The 17,158-nt window shown below is 50.0% G+C and overlaps 1 protein-coding gene across 5 annotated transcripts in view; it reads left to right on the top strand.

The window, feature by feature from the left end:
• The window catches only part of WWOX (WW domain containing oxidoreductase), a 1,758,901-nt gene that overhangs the window by 1,292,750 nt on the left and 448,993 nt on the right, over positions 1-17,158 (top strand). The gene's annotated exons all lie outside the window — the stretch shown is intronic.

Genomic DNA, 17,158 nt, shown 5'->3' with positions numbered 1-17,158 from the left:
ATGCTCCCTGTAGTGTCGTTTACACAATCCTCCCAGTAGTGTCAGATAAACAAATACACAATGCTCCCAGTAGTGCCGGATACACTATGCTCCCAGTAGTGCCGGATACACTATGCTCCCAGTAGTGCCGGATACACTATGCTCCCAGTAGTGCCGGATACACTATGCTCCCAGTAGTGCCGGATACACTATGCTCCCAGTAGTGCCGGATACACTATGCTCCCAGTAGTGCCTGTTACACAATGCTCCCAGTAGTGCCTGTTACACAATGCTCCCAGTAGTGCCTGTTACACTATGCTCCCAGTAGTGCCTGTTACACAGTGCTCCCAGTAGTGCCGGATACACAGTGCTCCCAGTAGTGCCGGATACACAGTGCTCCCAGTAGTGCCGGATACACAGTGCTCCCAGTAGTGCCGGATACACTATGCTCCCAGTAGTGCCGGATACACTATGCTCCCAGTAGTGCCGGTTACACAATGCTCCCAGTAGTGCCGGATACACAATGCTCCCAGTAGTGCCGGATACACAATGCTCCCAGTAGTGCCGGATACACTATGGGGGTAATTCCAAGTTGATCGCAGCAGGAAATTTTTTAGCAGTTGGGCAACACCATGTGCACTGCAGGGGGGTGGGGGGGGGGCAGATATAACATGTGCAGAGAGAGAGAGATTTGGGTGTGGTGAGTTCAATCTGCAATCTAAATTGCAGTGTAAAAATAAAGCAGACAGTATTTACCCTGCACAGAAACAAAATAACCCACCCAAATCTAACTCTCTCTGCAAATGTTATATCTGCCCCCCCTGCAGTGCACATGGTTTTGCCCAACTGCTAAAAAATATCCTGCTGCGATCAACTTGGAATTACCCCCTATGCTCCCAGTAGTGCCGGATACACAATGCTCCCAGAAGTGCCGGATACACAATGCTCCCAGTAGTGCCGGATACACAATGCTCCCAGTAGTGCCGGATACACTATGCTCCCAGTAGTGCCGGATACACTATGCTCCCAGTAGTGCCGGATACACTATGCTCCCAGTAGTGCCGGATACACTATGCTCCCAGTAGTGCCGGATACACAATGCTCCCAGTAGTGCCGGATACACAATGCTCCCAGTAGTGCCGGATACACAATGCTCCCAGTAGTGCCGGATACACTATGCTCCCAGTAGTGCCGGATGCACAATGCTCCCAGTAGTGCCGGATACACAATGCTCCCAGTAGTGCCGGATACACAATGCGTCCCGTATAGTGCTCACCTCCGCTGCTGCTGCCACCGATTCCCGTGTGGGAGGGGAGGAGAGGAGAGCGCAGTGTGTGTCTCTCGTGCCTCTCACTGAGTCAGTGTGTCACATCTCTGGCAGCCATATGAAATATGGCACCAGCTTGTAAGCCAATCAGGAGCTGCCGCTGCCGGTCAGAGAGCTCTGCTTGGCTGACGGCCTAGCTAATTTTAAGTGGCTGACAGAGACTGGGACACAGTGAGAGGCAGGAGAGATGAGCGCAGTGCTCTCCTCCCCTCAGTCACAGGAAGCAGCAGCAGCAGGGCAGGCCGCAGAGATTCCAATACGCCGTTCCTGATGTTTTACAACCAAAAAATAGGCGTGGATAAAAAACAAAACAAATAGAGAGATAGAGGAAGAGAGAAAGACAGGGAGAGGGAGACAGAGCAAGGGAGATACAGGGAGATACAGGGGGGGAGAGAGGGGAAGGGGAGAGGGGGCAGTGGGGAGGGAGGGATAGGAAATATAGAGAGAAATGGAGGGGAGAGAGCAGCACTGGATCAAGTAGAAGTTGGGGAATGGCCACAAAACACACACTTGAAGTGGGGGGTGTAAGTGGGGGGATAACGGAAAAGTGCAGGCTACTGTGTCTCACACTTACCTAAGTTGTGAGTGGGATCCGCACTGAGTAAGAAAGCAGAGATCACTTTTAGAAGGTGGAGCCAACACAGCAAGGTGCAGGTGTGACTGACTCCAGGGCTACTGTATTCTGGCAGCCTCATCACACAGGCAGTCCGAAAATGCCTCTCCCCAGCATCTTCAAACGTCACTGGGCTGTAGCTCTGTGCAGCAGGCAGGAGTTGTATAATCCACAGCTTCAGCCTGCCCTTCAGCAGGGAGGAGGGTTCTAGTGTCCGCGGTGGCAGCCTCTGGAGAGTGTGTTGGCCGTGGGGGTATAGTGTCTGCAGCCTATGCTAGCAGCCAGGGGAAAAGGGTGTTCGGTCCAGCAACAGAGGTGGACAGGGGGCGGAGTTTCGGCAGGCTGGGGGCGGAGCTTCGGACAGTCGGGGGCGGGGCTTCAGATTGCTCCGTGGATTTCTCATGTTTCTCCTGCTGATCGGGGGGTGAGGAGGGGAGGGTGCGGACTGGCAGGTGAGCTAGGCTGTTGCCGTTAGTGGAGAGTCGGTGACAGGATATTGTTATCACCTGTCAACACTGGCTGCACAGCAGGGAGTCCTGTGGGCCTATTTTCATGGGCGGGCCTGGAGCTGCAGCTCCACCCGCCCCATTGTTAATCCGGCCCTGCACCTAGCTACCCCTCTGTCCCCATGAACCCGAAATTCCCGGTATTAATTCCCCATCCTGCTCACTTCACTAGGAAGACTCCTGAATTTTTGGAGTTCTTCTTGACTCCTGGATTGGCTGCAAATAGAACCATCTTGGCCGCACCCCTCATGGAGTGATCTGTAATCCGCTGCATAACACAATGTGATTCAAGTCACATGATCACCCGGGGTAATTCGGAGTTGATCGTAGATGTGCTAAATTTAGCACATCTACGATCGTTTACTCTGACATGCGGGGGGACACAGGGCTAGTCCGACCCGCATGTCAGGTCCTAGCCCCCCCACACAAGTACAAAAGCATTGCACAGCGGCAATGCTTTTGTACTTGACAAGTAGCTCCCTACTTGCGCAGCTCCTGTCTGCTGGCAGGGAGCTACTTGTCGCATCCAGGGTCGCAGCGGCTGCTTGCGATGTCACGCAGCCGCCGCGGCCTGCCCCCTGCACAGTTTAAGCATGCCTGCGTTGCCCGGACCGCGCCCACAAATGCGCCACCGGCCCGCCCCCTCCCGCCCAGCGAACGCCTCTGCCTGCCAATCAGGCAGAGACGATCGTTGGGCTGAGATGCCTGATAGCATCTCTGGCATGCACATGCACACTGCGGCACATGTGCAGTTCAGACCTGAGTCCAGAGGGGGCCCCCACCGCACACACTGCACCCATTTGTAAAATACTTACCCCTCCGAAGCCCAGCACCAGCATCCGCAGCGGCGCTAGAACACAGTGAAAATGGCCCAGCGGCCATTTTCACGGCGTTCTGCGCATGCGCAGTAGAGAGATCTCAGGGAAAATGGCTGCCGCACCATTTTCCCGGAGATCTGCGCATGCGCAGTAGAGTCTGAGCCCTCTAGAGCTCAGACTCTACAGCGCTCCGGGCAGAGAGGAGGGGGCCCGACGGAGGAGGCTGAACACGGGCCTCCTCCTCTCTTAAAACGCCCCTGCACCCGCTGTGTGAAAACGCACAGCAGCGATCAGGTCTGAATTAGCCCCACAGTCCGGAACTTGCCCTGAGGGACTGTTTCAAATGTGTTTGTTTATTGACACCCACAATGTTGTTTACAGCTATATTCCTCAGGCCAATACCATTACTAGCGAAACAACAGGATGTATTCCTTTAAATCTAGGCCTACCCCTTCTTTCCAGCGGGATTAATGAGATTTCCAGATCACTCTTGCAGAACTGATTAATACAGTTGTCGTATGGCTCTTCAGCAATTCTTTGACTCAATGCTATTTCCTATATTTCTTTTAAATGGAGCAATCCAGAAATAAAAGTGTTAAAAGGGTAAATTAATGAGGACTTCACCCCGGGGGTTTCCACTGACAATCTGCAGGATTTTCCTGCAAGTTTAGTTTTTAACACTGTCATTTTCTTATCACATTTCATCATGATGGGAACAGTGCTCACACAGGTAAAGACGCAGAGGGAATGAGAAATAGAAGTTACTTGTGATGCAACAAAAAAAAATATCATAATACTCTATTTGAATTTGGAAAATGTTGCAAGCTATTTCTGCTAGACTATATTATGTCATTACAGATATACCGCCTATGTGTGAGAATCGCTATCGCTGTCTGCTGGGTACACGCTATAAGATATATCGTTCCAGTGCAGATCAGAATGATATTGTATGCATCGTGCAGTGTGTATGCCAGGGACGTGCAGTCAGGGGAGGCAGTGCCTCCCCTGTCATTAATGATTAAAATATTATAAAGAAGATACTTATGACACATATTCTGTGTCATGAGTATCTGCTTTATATTATCCTAATCGTACCTCCTGTCTAAAATGTGTTTGGGAGGCACCGATCGTGGTGCCTCCCTGTCAGATAGGGAAAGGTATGGAGAGCGGGGTGCGGGCATGGGCGAGGCCTAGCAATGGGCATTAAAAGCCAATTGAAATAACATGGGAAAGCGGCACCATTAGAGGTGCCCCTTTCACACAGGGACATGCTTTCAACCTATGAAAGCACGTCCCCTGTCAGTCAGGCCACAGTGATTGGCCAGCGGATCCGTCACTGGATCCGCTGTCAATCACTGTTGTGGGTGTCGGCGGAGGTGCGGGTGTCGGCGGAGGTGCTGGCGGCGATAGGAGGCGGAGGTGCGGACGACGGAGGTGCAGGCGGCCGGGCGCGGGCGGCGGTGCAGAGTTTGGGCAGCGGAGCAGTACCAATTTCAAAAATGGCGCCATAGCGTCATTTTTGAAATTCAAGATGGCCGCCGCGAGCCAATCACGGCTCGCAGCGTCATCGCCCCGCCCCCTCCGGCTGACTTATATAAGTCAGCGCGAGGGAGCGGCTGTCAGTCCGACGGCGGAGGAGGAGCGGAGAAGAGCTCCTGAAGGCAGAAAACGTCGGAAGTCCTGGATGGGCGGCGGCTATGCAAAAGAGCTTAGCAGCCGCCGCCCACCAGGTGAAGATGCTGGAAGCCATGGGGAAGGCAGCGGACATGCAAAAGAGCTTAAAGGCCGCCGCCTCCCAGGTGAAGACGCCGTAGGAAGACGCTGGAAGCCCTGGGGAGGTGGCGCCCCCCCAGGTGAAGACGCCGGAAGCCCTGGGGAGGCGGCGGCCATGCAAAAGAGCTTAAAGGCCGCCGCCCCCAGGTGAAGACCCTGTCAAATAAACTATTTTTTTTTAAAGAGACTGGTGTTTTTATTTTAATATTTTCTTTACAGGTGGAGAACAGGTGCCAGCAGGCCATTTATGTCCGGGCATGCTGGCACTTGTGGTTCTCCATGTGCCAGCATGCTGGGGCAGGCTTGCTGGGACCTGTTGGCCACCTGTAAAGAACAATATTACTGTTCTTTACAGGTGGACCACAGGTGCCAGCGGGCCATTTATGTCCGGGCATGCTGGCACTTGTGGTTCTCCAAGTGCCGGCATGCTGGGGCAGGCTTGCTGGGACCTGTAGGGCACCTGTCAAGAACAATATTAACAATAAACCCCGCACCCACCGCCACCAGGGGTGCGGGGCATAGCACTGGGCTGACTGGTTTGGGGGGGCAGATTAATGTTATGGCAGGGGGACCCCATACCGAGTGTCTCCCCTGCTATGGCATTACCGCCCCCGGCTGGTTCTGCCCGGTGCTGGTTTCACGAATGTGTGTGGGGGGGAAGGGGGGCTACACTTTTTTTTTTTACCCCACTCTATTGGGAAGGAGGGGGGGGGGGATGTTGGCTGCTTGTGCCTCCCCAGCCACCGACCTCACCGCACGCCACTGGTGTATGCCTGACTGTACATCTATCTATCTCATGTGCTACACATCAGAGGGGATGATGTAAGGAACGACGCATACTGTAATAATGACCCATTGTGACGATGTACGCTAGTGCGCGATGTATCGTTACATCGCATTGCGCCATTGGCTGAGTTACACATGCAGTGTGTACCAGGGCCGTATTAAGGACTACATCGGCTTGGGGCTTAAAAATTTTCACGGTCTATACTGAGAAGGGGTGGAGCTGTGACCAGTGCTGTGTGGGCGTGGCTATTGCTATGTGGGTGTGTACACCCCTGCACAATCAGCCCTAATATCTCCCTAAACACCTACAAATAGAAAAATTGCATCATGTTGTGAGAAAACTAGAAATACTAATTTAATTTATATATGGCTGACTGTGTGGCCAACTAGGCAGCTGGTCATCATTGTGCTGCCATGATAATGGGCCTATTTTCTTGTGGAGGCCTGGCTGGAGCTCCATCCACTCCATTATTGATCTGCCCTGTGTGTATCCAGTGTAAAATTATTTTGCGTTTAGAATTCCAGAATCAGACAGGGGGGTCTGGATGGGTAGAGGGGGAGGGACGAGATGAGCTGGGGGTGGGGCAGCAGAAAGAGGGGACAGGGTCACACAAAGCGGGGGGGGGGGGGGGGTGAGTAGCTATACTGTTAATTTTTTGTATGTGTCTGTTCCTTTAAGGGTAGTTACATTTTTTTTCTTTTACGTCTCCGTATAAGACTGCATGTTAACAAATGCTCTTTGTTTGTACATTTCCAAACATGCAGGGAGATAGCGATGGTGAGCCAACTCCTCATTCAACGAGTGACACAGTATTCCAGAGTATGGCTTCCTCTTGCCAACAAGTCCGACTGAAACTCTGTATAGCTAATGAGACTTTATGTGTAATTCTCCTATGAAGTGCTTATTTACGTGGTGTCATTTCAATAGCACAGAGCGGCTGCCTTGATCAAAGCAAATACCAATCAAGTCTATTTCAGCAGCTGTCACACTGATACATTCTCCTTCGTAGTGTTTTGCTGTGGCTGCCTCGAATACAAATGTCAAAATGAAGGAAGCACTGGATGTCTTGATCTGCTGAACCATGGGGCAGATGTATTAAGCCTGGAGACGGCATAAGGAAGTGATAAACCAGTGATATGTGCAAGGTGATAAACACACCAGGCAATCAGCTTCTAACTGTTAATTTACATATTGGACCTGATTGGCTGGTGCGTTTATCACCTTGCACTTATCACTGGTTTATCCCTTTCTTATGCCTTCTCCAGGTTAATACATCTGCCCCATGATGTTTCTTTTAGTTCAGACCCTCAAACAGCACTGGCAGAAGTAAAAACAGTGCCTAGGCACTAGTTAAGAGACCCCCGCCAGTATAAATATGAATTTAAGCGGGACTGAAGCATGCCATGTAGTGGGCGGGGCTTAGCCCACACAGCTCTGACCAGCGCCATTTTTCTCTTCACAGAAGCTGCAGAGACGCTGGCCTGACCTCCACACTGCTGTACAAGTAACAGGGTGCAAAACGGGGGAGGGGGGGGGGGGCGGGGGGGGAGACAAGTAATTTGGTGCTAATTGTTATATATAAATAAAGCGCTAACAGGTCTGGGCAGTCTTTTTACTTGCTTCAGTACTGGGATAGGCGCTGGGTTGTGAGCTGGCAGAACTCCCTCTGTGTCTCTCTTACAGGCTTTGTTGTGGGTCTGTCTCCTATAGCACCAGTGTGGTTGTGGGTGTCGGTACGTGTGTGTCGACATGTCTGAGGCTGAGTGCTCTTCCCAGGAGGAGGCTGGAGTGGGGACAGAAAATACTGTGAGTGACCGTGTCGGCACCGCCAATGGATGATTGGGTAAATATGTTCAGTGTTTTAAATGCAAATGTGACTCGGTTGACTAAGAGATTTGATAAATCTGAGTCTAAGAACCAGACATGGAGGAAATCCATGGAGGATGCTTTGTCACAAGCTCAGACCCCTTCGGGCTCACAGAAACGTGCATTTACCCAGATAGCTGATACAGATACCGACACGGACTCTGATTCCAGTGTCGACTATAGTGATGCCAGATTAAATCCAAAACTGGCTAAGAGCATTCAGTACATGATTGGAGCAATAAAAGAAGTGTTGCATATAACAGAGGACCCTGCTTCCCTGATACAAGGGTCTGTATGTATAAAGGAAAGAAACCTGAGGTAACGTTTCCTCCCTCTCATGAACAACACGCTATTTGAAAAAGCTTGGGAAAATCCTGACAAGAATATACAGGTTCCCAAAAGAATTCCAGTGGCATATCCGTTTCCATTTGGGGACAGGGAAAAGTGGGAGTCAACCCCCACGGTAGACAAAGCTTTATCGCGTCTATCCAAAAAGGTGGCGCTTCCGTCTTCTGACACAGCAGCCCTAAAAGATCCTGCGGATCGTAAGCAGGAAAATACACTAAAATCCATTTATGTCACTACAGGGTCGCTACTCAGGCCTGCCGTTGCTTCGGCATGGGTGAGTAGCGCTATTAAAAAGTGGGCAGATAACTTGTTATCTGAGGTAGATACCCTAGACAGGGATAGTGTGCTTTTGACTCTGGGTCACATCAGGGACGCTGCAGCATATTTAAAAGAAGCTGTAAGGAATATTGGCCTTTTGGGATCAAGGGCCAATGCCATGGCAGTCTCAGCAAGGAGAGCATTGTGGATTCATCAATGGAATGCTGACTCTAAGAAGGCGATGGAGTCTCTACCGTTTAACGGTAGGGTCTTGTTTGGTGACGGCCTCACTGACCTGGTGTCTACGCCTACCGCGGGTAAGTTGTCATTTTTACCTTATGTTCCTGCACAGCAGAAGAAAACGCCTCACTATCCTGATGCAGTCCTTTCGGCCCAATAAATTCACAAAAGGACGAGGGTCTTCCTTCCTTGCTGCGAGGGGAAGAGGAAGGGGAAAAAGGTCACAGGCTGTGGCAAGTTCCCAAGAGCAGAAGTCCTCTACGGCTTCTACCAAATCCACCGCATGATGCTGGGGCTCCTCTGCGGGAGTCCGCACCGGTGGGGGCACGTCTCCAACTCTTCAGTCAGGTCTGGGTGCACTCGGACCTGGATCCTTGGATAGTAGAAATAGTAACCCAAGGATACAGATTAGAGTTTCAAGACGTGCCCCCTCACCGATTTTTTTCAAATCGGCCTTGCCAGCTTCTCTTCTAGAAAGAGAGGTAGTAAGCGCTGCAATACTAAAGTTGTGTCAAAATCAAGTAATTGTCACAGTGCCCCCGTCACAACAGGGGGAAGGCTTTTATTCGAGCCTGTTCATGGTCCCGAAGCCGGATGGCTCAGTCAGACCGATTCTGAACCTAAAATCCCTCAATTTCTTTCTAAAAAAATTCAAATTCAAGATGGAATCTCTCCGAGCAGTGATCTCCAGTCTGGAGGAGGGGGATTTTATGGTGTCGGTCGACATAAAGGATGCCTACTTGCATGTCCCCATATATCCTCCACATCAGGCTTACCTGAGATTTGCTGTTCAGGATTGTCATTACCAATTTCAGACGTTGCCGTTTGGTCTGTCCACGGCTCCGAGGATTTTCACCAAAGTAATGGCGGAAATGATGGTTCTCCTGCGTAAGCAGGGAATCACAATTATCCCGTACTTGGACGATCTCCTCATAAAGGCGAGATCCAAGGAGCAATTGCTGAAAAATGTTGCCCTTTCACTGACGATTCTGCAACAACATGGTTGGCTCCTAAATTTGCCAAAATCACAGTTGGATCCGACGACACGGCTGTCGTTCCTGGGTATGATTCTGGGTACAGAATTGCAGAGAGTTTTTTTTACCAGTGAAAAAAGCTCTGGAAATATAGAACATGGTAAAACAGATTCTGAAACCAGCAAAGGTGTCAGTTCTTCAATGCACTAGGTTGCTGGGGAAGATGGTGGCGGCCTATGAGGCCATTCCGTATGGCAGGTTCCATGCCAGGGTGTTTCAGTGGGACCTGTTGGACAAGTGGTCCGGGTCTCACCTGGACATGCACCGGAAAATAATTCTATCTCCCAGGACCAGAATCTCCCTTCTGTGGTGGCGGCACAGTTCTCACCTTCTGGAGGGACGCAGGTTCGGGATTCAGGATTGGATCCTGGTGACCACAGATGCAAGCCTTCGAGGCTGGGGAGCAGTCACACAGGGAAGAAACTTTCAGGGAAAGTGGTCAAGCCAGGAAGCTTGTCTACACATAAACATTCTGGAGTTAAGGGCCATTTACAACGGTATCCTGCAAGCAGAACATCTTCTTCGAGGTCTGCCTGTCTTGATTCAGTCAGACAACGTGACGGCAGTGGCGTACATAAACCGCCAGGGCGGAACAAGGAGCAGAGCGGCAATGGCCGAGGCCACGAAGATTCTTCGCTGGGCGGAAAGACATGCCAGCGCTCTGTCAGCAGTCTTCATTCCAGGAGTGGACAACTGGGAAGCAGACTTCCTCAGCAGACACGATCTCCATCCAGGAGAGTGGGGTCTTCATCGAGAGGTCTTTGCAGAAGTGACAAGTCGTTGGGGAGTTCCTCAAGTAGACATGATGGCTTCCCGCTTCAACAAGAAACTTCAGAGATATTGTTCCAGGTCAACGGACCCTCAAGCGATAGCGGTGGACGCCCTAGTGACACCGTGGGTGTTTCCATCAGTATATGTGTTCCCTCCACTTCCACTCATTCCAAAGGCGATAAAAATTATAAGAAGAACAAGGGTTCAGGCGATACTCATTGTTCCGGATTGGCCAAGAAGGGCCTAGTATGCAGATCTTCAGGAGTTGCTCACAGAAGATCCCTGGCCTCTTCCTCTTCGGAGGACCTGTTGCAACAGGGGCCGTGTGTGTATCAAGACTTACCGCGGCTGCGTTTGACGGCATGGCGGTTGAACGCCAAATCCTAGCCCGAAAGGGTATTCCCAGTGAAGTCATTCCCACACTTCTTCAGGCTAGAAAAGAAGTAACGGCAAAGCATTACCACCGTATTTGGAGAAAATATGTGTCTTGGTGTGAATCCAAGAAGGCTCCTACGGAAGAATTTCACCTGGGGCATTTGCTCCATTTTCTACAAGCAGGTGTGGATGCGGGCCTAAAGTTAGGCTCCATTAAAGTACAGATTTCGCCCTTGTCGATCTTTTTTCCAGAAAGAATTGGCCTCCCTTCCAGAAGTTCAGACCTTCGTGAAAGGCGTGCTACACATCCAACCTCCATTTGTGCCTCCTGTGGCACCGTGGCATCTTAATGTGGTGTTGCAGTTCCTGCAATTGCATTGGTTTGAACCTTTGCGCAAGGTTGAGTTAAAATTCCTTACTTGGAAAGTAGTCATGTTGCTGACCTTGGCGTCCGCAAGGCGAGTGTCTGAGTTGGCGGCTTTGTCTCACAAAAGCCCCTATTTAATTTTCCATGCTGATAGAGCGGAGTTGAGAACTCGTCAGCAATTTCTGCCGAAAGTGGTTTCATCATTTCACGTGAACCAGCCTATTGTGGTGCCAGTGGCTACTGATGCCTTGGCGGTATCAAAGTCTCTCGATGTGGTCAGAGCTTTGAAGATCTATGTCGCCAGAACGGCTCAGATTAGGAAAACCGAGGCTCTGTTTGTCCTGTGGGCTCCCAACAAGATTGGGGCTCCTGCTTCTAAGCAGACTATTGCGCGCTGGATTTGTAATACGATTCAGCAGGCTCATTCTACGGCAGGATTGCCGTTACCGAAATCGGTGAAAGCACATTCTGCCAGAAAGGTGGGCTCATCCTGGGCGGCTGCCCGAGGCGTCTCGGCGTTACAACTTTGCCGAGCTGCTACTTGGTCGGGATCAAACACCTTTGCGAAGTTTTACAAGTTTGATACCCTGGCTGAGGGGGTGGTCTTCTGTATGCCGAATGTCAGGATCCCGGCGCACAGTATACCGGCGCCGGAATCCCGACACCCGGCATACCGACAACTATTCTCCCTCGTGGGGGTCCACGACCCCCCTGGAGGGAGAATAAAATAGTGTGGCGCGCGTAGTGCCCATAGCGTGGCGAGCGCAGCGAGCCCGCAAGGGGCTCCTTTGTGCTCGCCATGCTGTCGGTATGCCGGCGGTCGGGCTCCCGGCGCCGGTATGCTGGTCGCCGGGAGCCCGAGCGCCGGCATACCATACTACACCCGGCTGAGGAGGACCTCTTGTTTGGTCAATCGGTGCTGCAGAGTCATCCGCACTCTCCTGCCCATTCTAGAGCTTTGGTATAAACCCCATGGTTCTTGAAGCATCCCCAGCATCCTCTAGGACGTATGAGAAAATAGGATTTTAATACCTACGGTAAATCCTTTTCTCTTAGTCCGTAGAAGATGCTGGGCGCCCGTCCCAGTGCGGGCTGTATCTGCAGTTTGGTTATAGTTACGCTCATGTTGCGTTGAGTTCAGTCAATCTGTGACTGTTGTTGGTCATGCCGTTGCATACGTTGTTGTTGAATGCCATGTTGTACGGTGTGTTGGAGGTGTGAGCTGGTATGTATCTCACCTTAGTTTAAAATAATTAAATAAATCCTTTTCCTCGAAATGTCTGTCTCCCTGGGCACAGTTCCTATAACTGGAGTCTGGAGGAGGGGCATAGAGGGAGGAGCCAGTTCACACCCATTCAAAGTCTTATAGTGTGCCCATGTCTCCTGCGGATCCCATCTATACTCCATGGTTCTTGAAGCATCCCCATCATCCTCTACGAACTAAGAGAAAAGGATTTACCGGTAGGTATTAAAATCCTATTATTTATTAATTGATTCCAAGAACTAAAATCTTATACCATCACAAGGCATATGGAATATTGGAATGGGGTCCTACTGGAAGTATGTTTCATTTGCATGACAAATGAGTTCCCACACCACGTTTCACTCTTGGTGATTCCGGACACGCTGTTTTTACTTATTATTGCTCGATAGCGTCTGACCACTTGATGGAAGGCCAGTGTAACTTCTGACGATGCGGGCCTGTAATACATAATGATTTTACCGTAATTCTCTATGAGCATTATTGATATACTGTGGTATTCAGTTGTCTGTTACGTCCTTTCTCGGTCATATAAATGGCCTCAGCACTTTATGTAATAATAATTTACATGTTTATGTATTTATACAGTATAAATCTTAGCGCCCAGTTCTTCTTATGTATGGGCATTTACAAGGCACCAGCTAAAGAAGAAGTGGAGCAGCACTGGTCTAGAATGTGACAGTGGTTATAATATAAACTGTTATTCTTTATAACCACACTCTGAGGTCTCAGATTTCTTTTTTCTTTTTATATTACTAGAACACTGCTTAGTGTGTCTCCAACTCCTGTACATACTGGAGCTAATCATTTTATGCAGGGAATACTAACAAGCTGTTTGTCTTTATATTAACATTGTTGAGACAGTTAGTTTTCTGAAAATCAGAGTAGCGCACATTGTATGTAAAAGAATAAGCCAAATATGCTTCACTTTGTGCATATTATGTTTCACTTTATGGTAAACTCACATCTAGGAGCTCTGCTTTCTTCTCTGACTACTGGTCCTCCACACTTTGGGTATGCGAGACCGACGTTCGGGATACTGGCAGTCAGCATACCGACGTTGATTCCAACCGCCAGAGTGTCGACAGGGGAGTGAGCGCAACGAAGCCCCTTGCAGGCTCGCTGTGCTCGCCACAGGTTTTATTCCCACTCTGTGGGTTTCATGGGCACCCATGAGTGGGAATAGCCCTTGGCCCCCTGTCGGCATTCTAGCGGATCCCAGTGTCGGTATGCTGACCACCGGATCCCAATTGCCAGTCTCGTAACTACATCCCGTCCTCCAGCACATTCTCTCCATTTGATCCTCTGATTACCCAAACCCTCTCCCCTGGTCCTTCTCCTGATACCTTTCCGGTCTTTCCCTCTCCCATGGCATCCTCTCTTCTCCCCAGGGACGTTACTAGGGAGGCTGATCCCAGGCCATTTTTTCAATCCTGAGGATCGGGATTGAAAATGATCATTCCCTGGATTTCCGGGCTACCCGGGATTGGGTTGTCAATGCCCCACCCTCCCAGCCCCGACACCACCATAATTTACCATCCTTTATTCAGGTGGGTGGGAGAGTGGGTCCACTTACAAAGGTCAGTGGTGCTGTGCGGTGAGGTGTGGGCAGTCCGGGCTGCGCACACGGTTGACGTGAGGCTGCACAGCGTGACCTATGACATCATGTCACGCTGTGCAGTGTGCACAGCCAGGGGCAGAGGGAGCTGGGCAGCGTCTGAGTTTGCTGAAGAGGCTCAATACTGCCCCGGCATTGAAAATAAAAGGGGCTGGCTGATCCCGAAATTGGCAACCGTAGATCCTCCCCTCCCATAGTAGGTATCATTTGTCTCTTTCTATTTATAACAAAACATATAAAATAAGCTAAACACAAAACATTTTTTTTATTATATATTTCTTCAGTGAAAATTAAAAACTTTATTTCTAAACACCTAATTCCTCCAAAACATAATCCCTGAGAACACATACTGCACAGGGCAGAATAGAGGAATTTTTAGAAAGAGAAAACAGAGACACCAACACAGTAGGGCGATAGGGGCACACTATTTATGCCCCTAATATGTGTATAAAACCTTACTGTATGTTGTCTTTACATTCCGCTATCTGTCTCTGATGCACATTTTACCTGCTTGTCTCACAGACATGACGTGGGTAGCAAAAGGGTTAACCTGTGCCAATGATACATTCTGCAGGGCCTGTACTGGAAAACAGAGGCAGCACTGTGCCCCTTTGTACTGGCAGGTCCCTTGCTCCCTTTAGAACACCGCTTACTATGCATGGGTGATTCTTTGGAGGTCACAGGGCAAAACATACCAACTCCGGTGACTTTATGGTAATATACCTGCTCCGGAATAGAGACACACAGTGCCCTGACCATGACGGATGGCAGAGAGACGAGCTTAGTGTGTTGAGAATAGAGTTGTCGCATGTCTTTGTGCTCTGGCTTTTAGGGCTGCTGTTTTGTCTTTGAGAGTGATGAGGTCCAACTGCAGCACACCTGGAGCGCCTTTCCTTGAGCGTAACCGCTGTGATTCACAGGACAGACACATTACTCATAAATGTTACGCTAGATGCTATCACTGGGAGCCCAAGTCGGGGGATTTTCATTCAGAGCGTGATTTATGCTCCACAACTAAAAGGACTTTATGTTACTGTGAACGTCATAGCCAGACAATGCAGAGGATTTGTAATAATGTAAAGCCCCCGCTCTGCCATCACCAGAACGGCAGAATAGTGTCTGAGGATGCAGCAGGATATATTTATACATTAAAATGGTCCAAGGGTGTTGTATTTTCTGTCAGAAGATCCACTTTTTAAACTGACTGCCTGACACGTTCTCAAAATAACTGGGCCAAACTGCCGTCAAGTGATATTAGGTTACATTTTCCATAATTGCCACTAAATAGCAGGTACTGTAGCGTCTCATGCCAAAGTCATTTTGTTACGTGCAGTTCTGGTCCTCTTGTAAGTCAGGCCCGGACCGCTCCAGTTACTCTACAACGCTGAGGACTATGTCCCTGGGCTTGACGTGAGTCAGATATAGATAATGTATGTCCTGTCTTATAAAAACTCCACAGAAGGGTATAGATTGCATATTTAGCTGTACTACAGTACATTGATGTGTTACATGTAATATGTTTGTGTTCTCAATAGTACGCCCATCTAGCGACAATAACCAAAGGATAAAGCAGTATGGCAGCAGGTTCTGTAGAAGACGGAACAATAATGCATACCTCCCAACTGTCCCGATTTTCATGGGACAGACACTTTTTTTGGGACTGTCCTGCAGTGTCCCGCGAGGGAAGGGGGGGCATTTGGGAGGCTCCTGCACTTGTGAATAGACGCTGTGCGCATGCGTACAGCGTTTATTCACATGGCACTGAGAGCATGCCAGCAGCTCACAGAGCGTTGGTCATGCCCCCACAGCTACGAAAATTGGAGTCGTGGATCGCGATCATGGCTTGTCCCTTTACGCAACCCCCCTTTTCGGGAGGTTGCGGCTTTGCTAAGCAAGACGAGTCCCTCTTTACCGAGTCCAGATGTTGGGAGGTATGATAATGTTATATTTGAATGTACTGTACTTTCAAATACACTATATAAAGGATATAAATAGTATACAGTGGTGGTTGTTACCTATGGGCTGCAGGATTGCAGCCCCCCCAGGTAAAATCCGCCACCCAGCTCACTGCCGGGTGCAGTCTGTGAGACTGCACTGGCTTTACTGTGACTGATAGTGACTTGCTATTGGAAGTCCTACCTGCCAGTCTCAGACACTACAGGCAGTCCCATTGGGAAGTGTTTCCTCCCTCCGAGACTGTCAGACCGGGCTGCTATAGGCAGAGAGCTGGCTTCCTGTAGGAAGCCTGCTCCCTGCCTCATCAGCCCTAGCCGGCTTCAATGGGCTGCATCGGATGCAGTCCATGGAAGCCGGGTTTTGTGCATGCGCAGTACCGTCATCACTACTGGGTCCCGGCGTCTGTAAATAGCACAGGTGCTGGGACCTAGGTGGCAGCCACGGCGGGGACAAGGAGGGGGAGACCCAGCAGCAGCGGCAGCCCTCCTCCTCTAAAAAAGTAGGAGCTGCCAATGATAGTATATACAACCAGAATTATTCATTGGCTATTTATTGAGGGGTCAGACAGCCACATAACCCCCCCCCCCCCCGCTCCACACACACACACACACACACAAAAACAACACCAGTACCCCACTCTGACCTGAAGCCTGTCATGGCCTTATTTTGATATCCGCTACACGTCATCTCTCAGCTATGGCTCCAGTTGACTAGCTTACGCCATCAGTGCCCAGTGTAGGAAGCCTTTAGCTTGCGATATGTAGAATTCCTCAGACATACTAAAGACCCGTAACCTGTTGGCATTAGGGCTCATCAGCAATGGAACATCACATCGCTGGGCAACTTATATTCTGGGTAGTAGCTCCACTACACCATTTGTGCTTATCAGACCCTTCTCTCTGCTCTTAATAGGGTAGTGGGTGCCTCTTCTAACTGTGCACGCAGAACCAGTCCTGAACATAAGTCATAGTCAACTGCCTAGGGTGCCACTGTTCCAAAATAGGGCCCAGCAGGCACTGCAGACCACCCCCATCTTATTAACGGAGCAGAAACTGAAATCTTGCCTAGGGCACCAAATAAGTTAGAGCCAGCTCTGCATTTGCGGACCGGTGGGTGTGCACCTGCGCAAATCCTAGTGCATGCTCAAAACAGGCTCTGCACTTTAGAGGGCAGAGTGTGGGCCTTGGAGATGACTTGGCATAGCTTTGGCCCCTCATCATCTCCCCTTTCTCAGCCTCGCCACAGCAATCGTCACAGTTCT

Source organism: Pseudophryne corroboree, chromosome 11, assembly GCF_028390025.1.
Source record: "Pseudophryne corroboree isolate aPseCor3 chromosome 11, aPseCor3.hap2, whole genome shotgun sequence".
NCBI lineage: Eukaryota > Metazoa > Chordata > Amphibia > Anura > Myobatrachidae > Pseudophryne > Pseudophryne corroboree.
This window is presented reverse-complemented; position numbering and strand designations above follow the sequence as displayed.